Below are 9522 nucleotides of genomic sequence, written 5' to 3' on the forward strand. Positions count from 1 at the left end.
TGTCAGGAGTGGGATTCGAACCCACGCCCCCAGATGGAGACCAGAACACTCGTGCTTGTAAGAAGGACTTTCATTCCCTGAGTCTGGCGCCTTAGACCGCTCGGCCACCCTGACAATTTTGCGTCACCCACTTCACATCCAAAACAAATGGTTGTGTTTGAGAACAGATTGAATGCCTGAGTTGAGAACAGAGTTATTTACACACAAACACATCTTGGGAATCAGAAATGAAAACGAGCTTGTTACAGTTTTCTCAGGTTAGGCAGCATCTGTGGAAAGAGAAGCAGTGTTAAAATTACAGATCAGAACTCGTTAGACGCGTATCAGCAGAAATTTGGGAGGGAGGTTGTAATGGTGAATGACAACGCTGGGAAGAATCGCTGTGTTCACATGTAGGGAAGTGAGGATTTGGACGTTTATAGATGGACTGAATGTGACATCCCTGGCTGGAACACAGTGGGTTCTGTTGTAACGGGGAACGCAGCTTTACTGTTGTTGTTTAAGGTGGCGGAGAGAAAGGGATTCCACGGGTAAAGAAAGAAAAATAAGATGGAAAAAGGGGGCTATGACGGGCACAGGAGCGTCTGATACAGGGGGTAGTGTGCAACATGACGTGATTGCTGTAGGTATTCGAATGATATGAATATTGCGGAATCCTACATATTTGTACCGAATTCTTCCGAGAAGTTAGCGAGGAGGAAAACATCATGGAGGAACGGGAGGCCTTCGTGATCAGGGCAAAGTCCTCGGTAGTAGCCACTGTTGCTAAAGCGCCCCAAATCTCACACAACCGCGGGTGTTGCAAGATATCGGGAAAAAATCTGTGGGCCGCGGTAATTCGGATGATATCGTTTGCTGCAACACAAAGGGCCGATAGGAAGCCCGACACACTGGTGCGATGTTACTGAGCAGGACCCCTATACCAGGAAAGTGACCGATATTTTCTGTACAAATGTGGAGAAGCGGGGGTGTGAAGGACAGGAAAACCTTCAGAAAACAATTCAGCGGTTAATCAAACAGCGACGAAAAGAGATCAAGCTGCGGAGGGACCCAGTAAAGGAACAGGCTGACGTCATGGAGAGGATTAGAGTATCAAAGGAAACAGTACTAAAGTACAAAACACTCTTCCTGAAGGGCTAGTGAGACTATACTCTGGTGTATCTCTACGGACTGAAGGTGCTTATGCTGGAGCCACAGTGGATGCAGGTTCTCAAATTACTTTGCTTTGTAGATCCTGTTCCGACCGGTATCGGGCGCACTTACCATTGACGTCACTCAGTGCCCTGAGATTCCGGGGTTTAGTACTGATGAGTATCCATACAATGGTTACGTCTTGTTGAAGCTGGAGTTTACGGAGCAGATGTTGGAGTAACTGAGATTATTGACACACTAGTCTTGCTCTACCCGGATCCGATTGAGAAGGATGGAGCTTCTATTCTTGTAGGAACAAATACTGCCGATGTGATAATGCTCCTGAGAGCACGCGAGGAGAGAAATTGAAAGAAGTTTTTGTACTCCTTGTCCATTCACACTGTGTACAAAGCTGCTTTTGAGAAGGTGCCAGCTCCTGCGAAGTAGGATGATGAACGGATAGGAGGAACTGTGAGGTACACCCAGTCTGAACCTATTATCTTTTGTACTGGATGCAGGTAGAGTAACAGGAATCCCTGCATTTGCCGGAATGCTCGAGGAATAGAAAAGGGGATTAACTGAGGAAACGTTGGAAGGCGAAGAAACATTTTCTACTGAGGGGTCTGATTTTGATTTCTCCAATAGTAGCTGCCACACTATTAGAGCAACGGAGAACACGCCTTTCTGAGAAAAGTCTCGCTGGTTGCTTAGAGCGGAGTTTGAAGATGGGTTTCAGCATCTGCTGAAATTGCAGGAAGCTAGGTTTATTCCTGGAGCAGGTGGACCCAAGCCGCCGGAAGACACGAGTGATAGACATAGGGAGACAACCTCCAGTAGGCAGGAAGGGTCAAATAGGGACATCAGTAGGGTAAACACTCAATCTTCCCGATCACCGTGAGTAGAGAAACACTCAATCTTCTGAATTGTCGTGCGTAGAGGACCGGAGCCATCAAATACTCCAGCTATCAGTCTTTCCATCCTGAATTATTCTCTAAACTACCTTTGCCATGTCTCCAATGCTAGCCCATCCTTTCAGTGTGTTCTATGTGCCACTTCTTTGCCCATTCTCCTAATCTGTCCAAGTTCTTTTGTAGCTTCTCTACGTCCTGCAGATTTCCTGCATCTCCACCTGTCTTCATCTAGTCCGCAAACCGGCCCGTAAGATCATCAACTCCAACATACAAATCATAAAGATATAAAGTAAAGGTATCCATCCATCAGTTGTATTGCATCCTGCTGTTCTATTTTATATTGTGCTACCCCAATTGCAATTTCCTTTTTGTTTAATCTGATATGCTTATCTTGTCCAGATTTTATTTTTATAACTTTTGAAATCATTTGTACTATCTGTATTAAACGATTCAGCTTTATGTGAATAATTTCAAATCGTTCATATTCGATCCTTCGTCAATCTGTTATTCATCTGGTTCTTTTAAGAAGGAGTTTAAATCTAAAGAAATTCTAGTGGGCTTCGTAGTCGCCCTGGATTATTGCATAAAACAACAATCAATGTTGCTATTATCATTATTATTTCGCTTGAGTTTGCACAGTTTGTTGTGTTATACACGTTGTGTGTTTTGACCGTCCTGTTACCACGGTCCGTCAATGATTTCATTGTGTTTGTTGGATGCCCGCGGGAAAGTGAATTTCATTTTTGTATATCGTGATATATGTATATAGATCTGCTGTGTTGCAAAATGTACTTTCTCCTTTTAACTTTGAACCAGTTGGGCCAAAGGCTATTTTCCGCGCTATATGTCTTAAAACATATGCTTTGCAAAAAAAAGGAAGAGTGGCCTATTAAACCACTGAAAGAGAATATAATCCAGTCCAGAATGATCAATCCGATACTCCCAAGTCCAGAGTGGTGTTAAACGCACGATGCTGAGCTCGGCGGCAGATGTACAGGTAAGAACGACGATGTAAAATGCCTTTTCAGTATAGCGACCGACAACGTGTCTGAATGGCACTGATGTAGTTCTGCCTACCCGACAGCGATGGCTGAGAAGGTGACACAGACACTCTTCACAGATTACTCTTTCTCTTCAAACTCGGCAGCCTAAATCCGATGTGATGTGACCCGTTGTACTGCTCTCTGCTGTGACTAAAACAAAACCTTTATCTTTCTTGCGTTTTTCTCATCCTCCCAACCCATGCTTTGATCGCTGCAATAAAATTAGTGATTGCATTATCAAAACACCAAGTGTAAAAGACAACAGTTGTCAGGAGTGGGATTCGAACCCACGTCTCCAGGTGGAGACCAGAACACTCGCGTCTATTATGAAACGACTTTCTCGGCTTAAGTCTGGCGCCTTAGACCACTCGGCCACCCTGACAACTCTCTTCAAACCCACATGAACAGCTGTGTTTTACATAATAGAGTGAATGACTACTTTGGTAAGAGAGTATACATACACAACACACACTATATCGTGGGATTTGAAATGAAAATGGACGTGATGCCTTTTCTCAGCTTTTCCAGCATGTGAGAATTTAAAGCTCATAGCAGCACAGCACTGAAACTGGTAATGCACACAGTTTAGGCCATCTGTCACCAAAAGGATGACGAGGCTTTGGAGAGTGTGCAGAAGAGATTTAACAAGATGATACCTGATTTAGACGTTTTTTTGCGATAACGAGAGTTTCTACAAACTTTGGCTGTTTTTTTTTCTCTGGAGCAGCAAGGCTGAGTGTGAATCTGATAGACGTCTCTTAGGATTTTGGGAGGCATAGATGAAGGTAGAGCACACAGAAGCTCTCTCCATCCCAGAGGTGACATGTCTTATATTAAAGGGCATACATTTCAACTAAGAAGGGATTGTTTTGAAGAAGATGTGACAACACCCTATCACTCAATGTCGGCAAGACCAAGGACAGATTGTGGTCTTGAGGAGAGGGAAAACCACCGGTCCTTGAGCCAGTTTTCGTTGGAGGAAGTAATTTTAAATTGGTAGGTATTACTATATCCTCTATGTTCTTAGGGAACTGCGGGGATTCACCATGGCCTCAAAAACCTTGATGAACTTCTACAGATGTGTAGTAGAGTATAGATTGTCTGCCTGCATCACGACCTCGTACGGAAATAGCAATACATTTGAAGGAAAATCTCCAAAAGTTTAGCGGATTGGCCCAGTCCATCACGGGTAAAGCACTACAAAACATTCAGCACATCTGCATAACGCTGTCATCGGAAAACTGCATCCACCGCCAGAGGTTCTCACCAACCAGGACATTTTCTTTTTACGCTGCTGCCATTAGGTAGAAAGTAAAAAGATCCTCAGGACTCGCACCGACAGGTGCAAGAACAGTTTACACTCACGTCCCCATCCATTGAATATTCCGACAGCCAAAGATTTCACTTTAAACACTATTCTATATCGATTAGATGAGTAGAAAAGAGTACACAGTCGACGTTACGGGCCGAGATCCTTCTCCATGGAATTGTTTCTGAATAAATCGCTCACCCAGAAATCGGTGTGCGATGATCTGTTGTACTGTGATGAGCAGGGTCAAAAGCCACAATCTGTTCTACCGTTTTCCTAATCCACACTAAGAACCTACGTTTTGTTGCAGAAATAACATCACCTGGATTGAATGTTTAACAACAAAAGATGTCAGGAGTGGGATTCGAACCCACGACCCCAGCTGGAGACCAGAACACTCGCGTTTGTCGGAAGGATTTTCATACCTTGAGTCTGGCGCCTTAGACCACTCGGCCACCCTGACTACTGTTGTGTTTGGGAACGGAATGAATCCCTGATTTGAAGGCAAAGTTATTTACGCACAAACACACATATCATCCTGCTAATCGGAAATGAACGCGAGCTTGTTACAGTTTCGCAGGTTAGGCAGCTTCTTTGGCAAGTGAAGCAAAATAATTACAGATCGAAACTCGTGAGACGCGTCTCAGCAAGAATTTGGGAAGGAGGTTTGCTGAGATGAATGAGAACGCTTGGAAGACTCATTATTTTTACATGTAGTGAAGCGGGGAAGAAACGTTAATAGACCGTATTGAATCTGAAAACATTGAGTGCGAGTTGATCATGACAACGTCAACAGAAACTGAACACAGTTCAATTATATCTCGCAACGCTGCTTTACAGATGGATGTTAGTAACTGAACTATAAAGCTCAATAGTCTGATGACTGTGGAAGAAAGTGAAGCTGCGATTAAGTTCACAAGAACGTAAGATATCGTGCAGAAAGGCCATTCGGTCCGCTGTATCTGTTCATCATTCTATCATGGATGAGTTATTACAGTCAGAATGTTGTTCAGGCTTGTAGGTCAATGTTTACTCTGATGGAGAGGAGACAGAAGCAGGGCGTTTTGCACTGTAGAGCAGCGGCCTTTCTGAAAGATGAGACGCTTAAGAGAACGTATTTCGCTCGGGTTTGCTAATCCTGAGATAAATGCACAGAAGACATTAAAGTAAGGCAGGGACAAGGGGGCGGCCATCGCCGGAGTGGAATGCTCCTCGCGGGATGTGGAAAGGCGGGGAGACTTCCATGGTTCCTGATAACAACAGCTGCGAGAAGTACACAGAGCTGCAGCTGGTAACAATCTGCAAGGTGCAGATTCTATGAGGTGTTTGAGTTGAATCTGGATGAACCCCGGTTCACTGGGGGCCGCAGGCGGGATGGACTAGGACATATAAAGTGGTAGATACGGTCAGGGTGCAGGACACAGGAAACTGGGTGACAGTCAGGAAGGGGAAAGGGTTTAGAGAGCCAGTGCAGACTATCCCTATGACCATCACCCTCACCAACACCTGGTTGCCGTTTGTGGTTGGATGATCTAGCAGGGGAAAGCCACAGAGGTCGGATGTCTGGCACTGTGTCTGGTTCTATGCCTCAGAAGGGAAGGGGAAGAACAGATTCCTGGATGTTATGTTGCTTCCCGGGTACCAGTGCAGTCGGAGCAGAGTGGTGGTAGAGGGAAACTGATTAGGTCTGGAATCCAAAAAGAAGCGTAGAGCTTTGAGACCTTCCTGACCATGGATGTCCAGTCCTTATATACTTCCATCCCCCATCAGGAACGTCTCAATGCTCTACGCTTCTTTTTGGATTCCGTCTAGCGAAATTAGTCCTTACTCCTAATAATTTCTCCTTTGGCTCCTCCCACTTCCTCCAAACTAAAGGTGTAGCTATGATCACCCGCATGGGTCCTAGCTATGCCTGCCTTTTTGTTGGCTTTGTGGAACAATCTATGTTCCGTGCCTATTCTGGTATCTGTCCCCCAATTTTCCTTCGCTACATCGACGACTGCATTGGCGTTGCTTCCTGCACGCATGCAGAACTCATTGACTTTATTAACTTTGCCTCCAACTTTCACCCTGCCCCAAGTTTACTTGGTCCATTTCCGACACCTCCCTCCCCTTTCTAGATCTTTCTGTCTCTGTCTCTGGAGACAGCTTATCTACTGATGTCTACTGTAAGCCTACTGACTCTCACAGCTGTCTGGACTATTCCTCTTCTCACCCTGTCTCTTGCAAAAACGCCATCCCCTTCTCGCAATTCCTCCGTCTCCGCCGCATCTGCTCTCAGGATGAGGCTTTTCATTCTAGGACGAGGGAGATGTCTTCCTTTTTTAAAGAAAGGGGCTTCCCTTCCTCCACTATCAACTATGCTCTTAAACGCATCTCCCCATTTCACATACATCTGCTCTCACTCCATCCTCCCGCCACCCCACTAGGAATAGGGTTCCCCGGTCCTCACCTACCACCCCACCAGCCTCCGGGTCCAACATATTATTCTCCGTAACTTCCGCCACCTCCAACGGGATCCCACCACTAAGCACATTTTTCCCTCGCCCCCTCTCTGCATTCCGCAGGGATCGCTCCCGACGCAACTCCCTTGTCCATTCGTCCCTCCCATCCCTCCCCACTGATCTCCCTCCTGGCACTTATCCGTGTAAGCGGAACAAATGCTACACATGCCCTTACACTTCCTCCCTTACCACCATTCAGGGCCCCAAACAGTCCTTCCAGGTGAGGCAACACTTCACCTGTGAGTCGACTGGGGTGATATACTGCGTCCGGTGCTCCCGATGTGGCCTTTTATATATTGGCGAGACCCGACGCAGACTGGGAGACAGCTTTGCTGAACATCTACGCTCTGTCCGCCAGAGAAAGCAGGATCTCCCAGTGGCCACACATTTTAATTCCACATCCCATTCCCATTCTGACATGTCTGTCCACGGCCTCCTCTACTGTAAAGATGAAGCCACACTCAGGTTGGAGGAACAACATCTTATATTCCGTCTGGGTAGCCTCCAACCTGATGGCATGAACATCGACTTCTCTAACTTCCGCTAAGGTCCCACCTCCCCCTCGTACACCATCTGTTACTTATTTTAATGCACACATTCTTTCTCTCACTCTCCTTTTTCTCCCTCTGTCCCTCTGAATATACCACTTGCCCATCCTCTGGATTCCTCCCCTCCCTTGTCTTTCTTCCCGGACCTCCTGTCCCATGATCCTCTCGTATCCCTTTTGCCTATCACCTGTCCAGCTCTTGGCTCCATCCCTCCCCCTCCTGTCTTCACCTATCATTTTAGATCTCCTCCTCCCCCTCCAACTTTCAAATCCCTTACTCACTCTTCCTTCAGTTAGTCCTGACGAAAGGTCTCGGCCTGAAACGTCGACTGCACCGCTTCCTACAGATGCTGCCTGGCCTGCTGTGTTCACCAGCAACCTTGATGTGTGTTGCTTGAATTTCCAGCATCTGCAGAATTCCTGTTGTTAGAGCTTTAAGTTCCTCGGCTTAAACATCACCGCGGATCTCACGTGGTCTGTACATACCGGCTGTGTGGCACAACAGCGCCTCTATCACATGAGACCTCTGAAGAAGTTTGGGATGGGCTCCCAAATTCTAAGAACTTTCTACAGGGACACAATGGAGAGCATCCTGACTGGCTGCGTCACTGCCTGCTATGTGAACTGTACTTCGCCCAATCGCAGGACTCTGACATCCCGATGCGTCTGTAGATATGATCTTCCGACTCTTCAGGACATTTACTAAGACAAGTGTGTACAAAGCGTCCGATGGATCTTTGGAGACCCGAGTCACCATGACCACAAACTGTTCCAGCTGCTATCATCCTGGAAACAGCATCACAGCATAAATGCCACCTCCTTATGACAAAAAAAAAGCCATCACGTAGGCATTCTAGACATTCTCACTGTTGGAATCCAGCAACAACATGATTTTCCCGGTCTTGCAGAATATTTAAATCCCTCATGACGATTGTTATATTACCTTTTAGGCATGGAGGTAGTCGGCAAGCCTGAGGACTCCAGCCTCCTGCCTCCTGCCAAGCCTCGCCTCTAGTCTCTAGCCTCTAGCCTCAAGCCTGAATACTCCCGCCTCCTGCCTCCTGCCAAGTCTCGCCTCCAGTCTCTAGCCTCAAGCCTGAAGACTCCAGCCTCGTCCTTGCCTAGTTCTGGGGTCCAAGCCACAGGCCAGACCCAGGTACTCTCTGGCTCGGAGTCCAAGCCCGGGCTACTAGCTCTCTTGTCTAGTCCTTTTCCCGGTTCCCGGTTTTCGTGTCCATGACCTTGCCCTCACCCTGTATCCTAGTCCTGTCCCTAGTACTTCAAGTGTCTTGCACTTGGGTCCGTTCCTAGCTACCTCCTTATGACAAAAAAAAAACATCACGTAGGCATTCTAGACATACCCACTGTTGGAATCCAGCACCAACATCATTTTCCCAGTCTTGCTGAATATTTAAATCCCTCATGATGATTGTTATATTACCCTTTAGGCATGGAGTTCTATCTCCCGTTGGAATTCGTATTCCACATCCCTACTCTTGTCTGTGTGGTCTCTCTGAAAATCACATCAAGGTGTTTTACCCTTACAGTTCGTTAGCTCTATCCACAATGATACAACGGCTTACGACCTCTTTCCAATGATATGATTTCATTTTTAACCAATACAGCAACACCGCCGCGTCCACATTCTTTCCTGGACGTTTGCTACAACGTGTATCACTCATATTAGTCTTTCCACAGCGTACACACGAATGCCCGTATGTGGCTCTGCTAGAACTTCTTCTACAATATCCAGTAAACAACGCGCATTCAAATATAACACATTCAGTCCATTTCAATTTCGCCCGCCTTTTTAAGTTGCAGCTCATCTTCTTGATAGCAATTTTGCTGCATCGTCAGCCTTTCCTTTCTAACGGTCTCGTTACACATTGTCTCTGTTTCTCAAACAACTGCCGCATCTTCAGGACTACCACGCCGGTTCCCTGCCCCTTGCCAAATTAAGACAAACTGATCAGAAAAACTCGAGCCAACTTGCCGGCTAGGACATTAGACCCCAGGGGTAACTTGTCGTACCCTCCCCAGAATCTCTTCCACAATCTCAAATACAATCTCATTTTGA

The 9522-nt window shown here is 46.3% G+C and overlaps 3 non-coding genes across 3 annotated transcripts; all 3 read right to left on the minus strand.

The window, feature by feature from the left end:
- On the minus strand, positions 1 to 114 carry trnal-cag (transfer RNA leucine (anticodon CAG)). Its single transcript has 2 exons — positions 77 to 114; positions 1 to 35 (listed from the first exon to the last, which is right to left on the minus strand). It is a non-coding gene; the product is annotated as a tRNA-Leu (tRNA).
- A 3237-nt stretch (positions 115 to 3351) lies between these two features.
- On the minus strand, positions 3352 to 3467 carry trnal-uaa (transfer RNA leucine (anticodon UAA)). Its single transcript has 2 exons — positions 3430 to 3467; positions 3352 to 3397 (listed from the first exon to the last, which is right to left on the minus strand). It is a non-coding gene; the product is annotated as a tRNA-Leu (tRNA).
- Positions 3468 to 4743: 1276 nt separating this feature from the next.
- On the minus strand, positions 4744 to 4857 carry trnal-caa (transfer RNA leucine (anticodon CAA)). Its single transcript has 2 exons — positions 4820 to 4857; positions 4744 to 4789 (listed from the first exon to the last, which is right to left on the minus strand). It is a non-coding gene; the product is annotated as a tRNA-Leu (tRNA).
- Positions 4858 to 9522: the final 4665 nt, after the last annotated feature.

This window comes from Mobula birostris, chromosome 13, assembly GCF_030028105.1.
Source record: "Mobula birostris isolate sMobBir1 chromosome 13, sMobBir1.hap1, whole genome shotgun sequence".
Lineage (NCBI taxonomy): Eukaryota > Metazoa > Chordata > Chondrichthyes > Myliobatiformes > Myliobatidae > Mobula > Mobula birostris.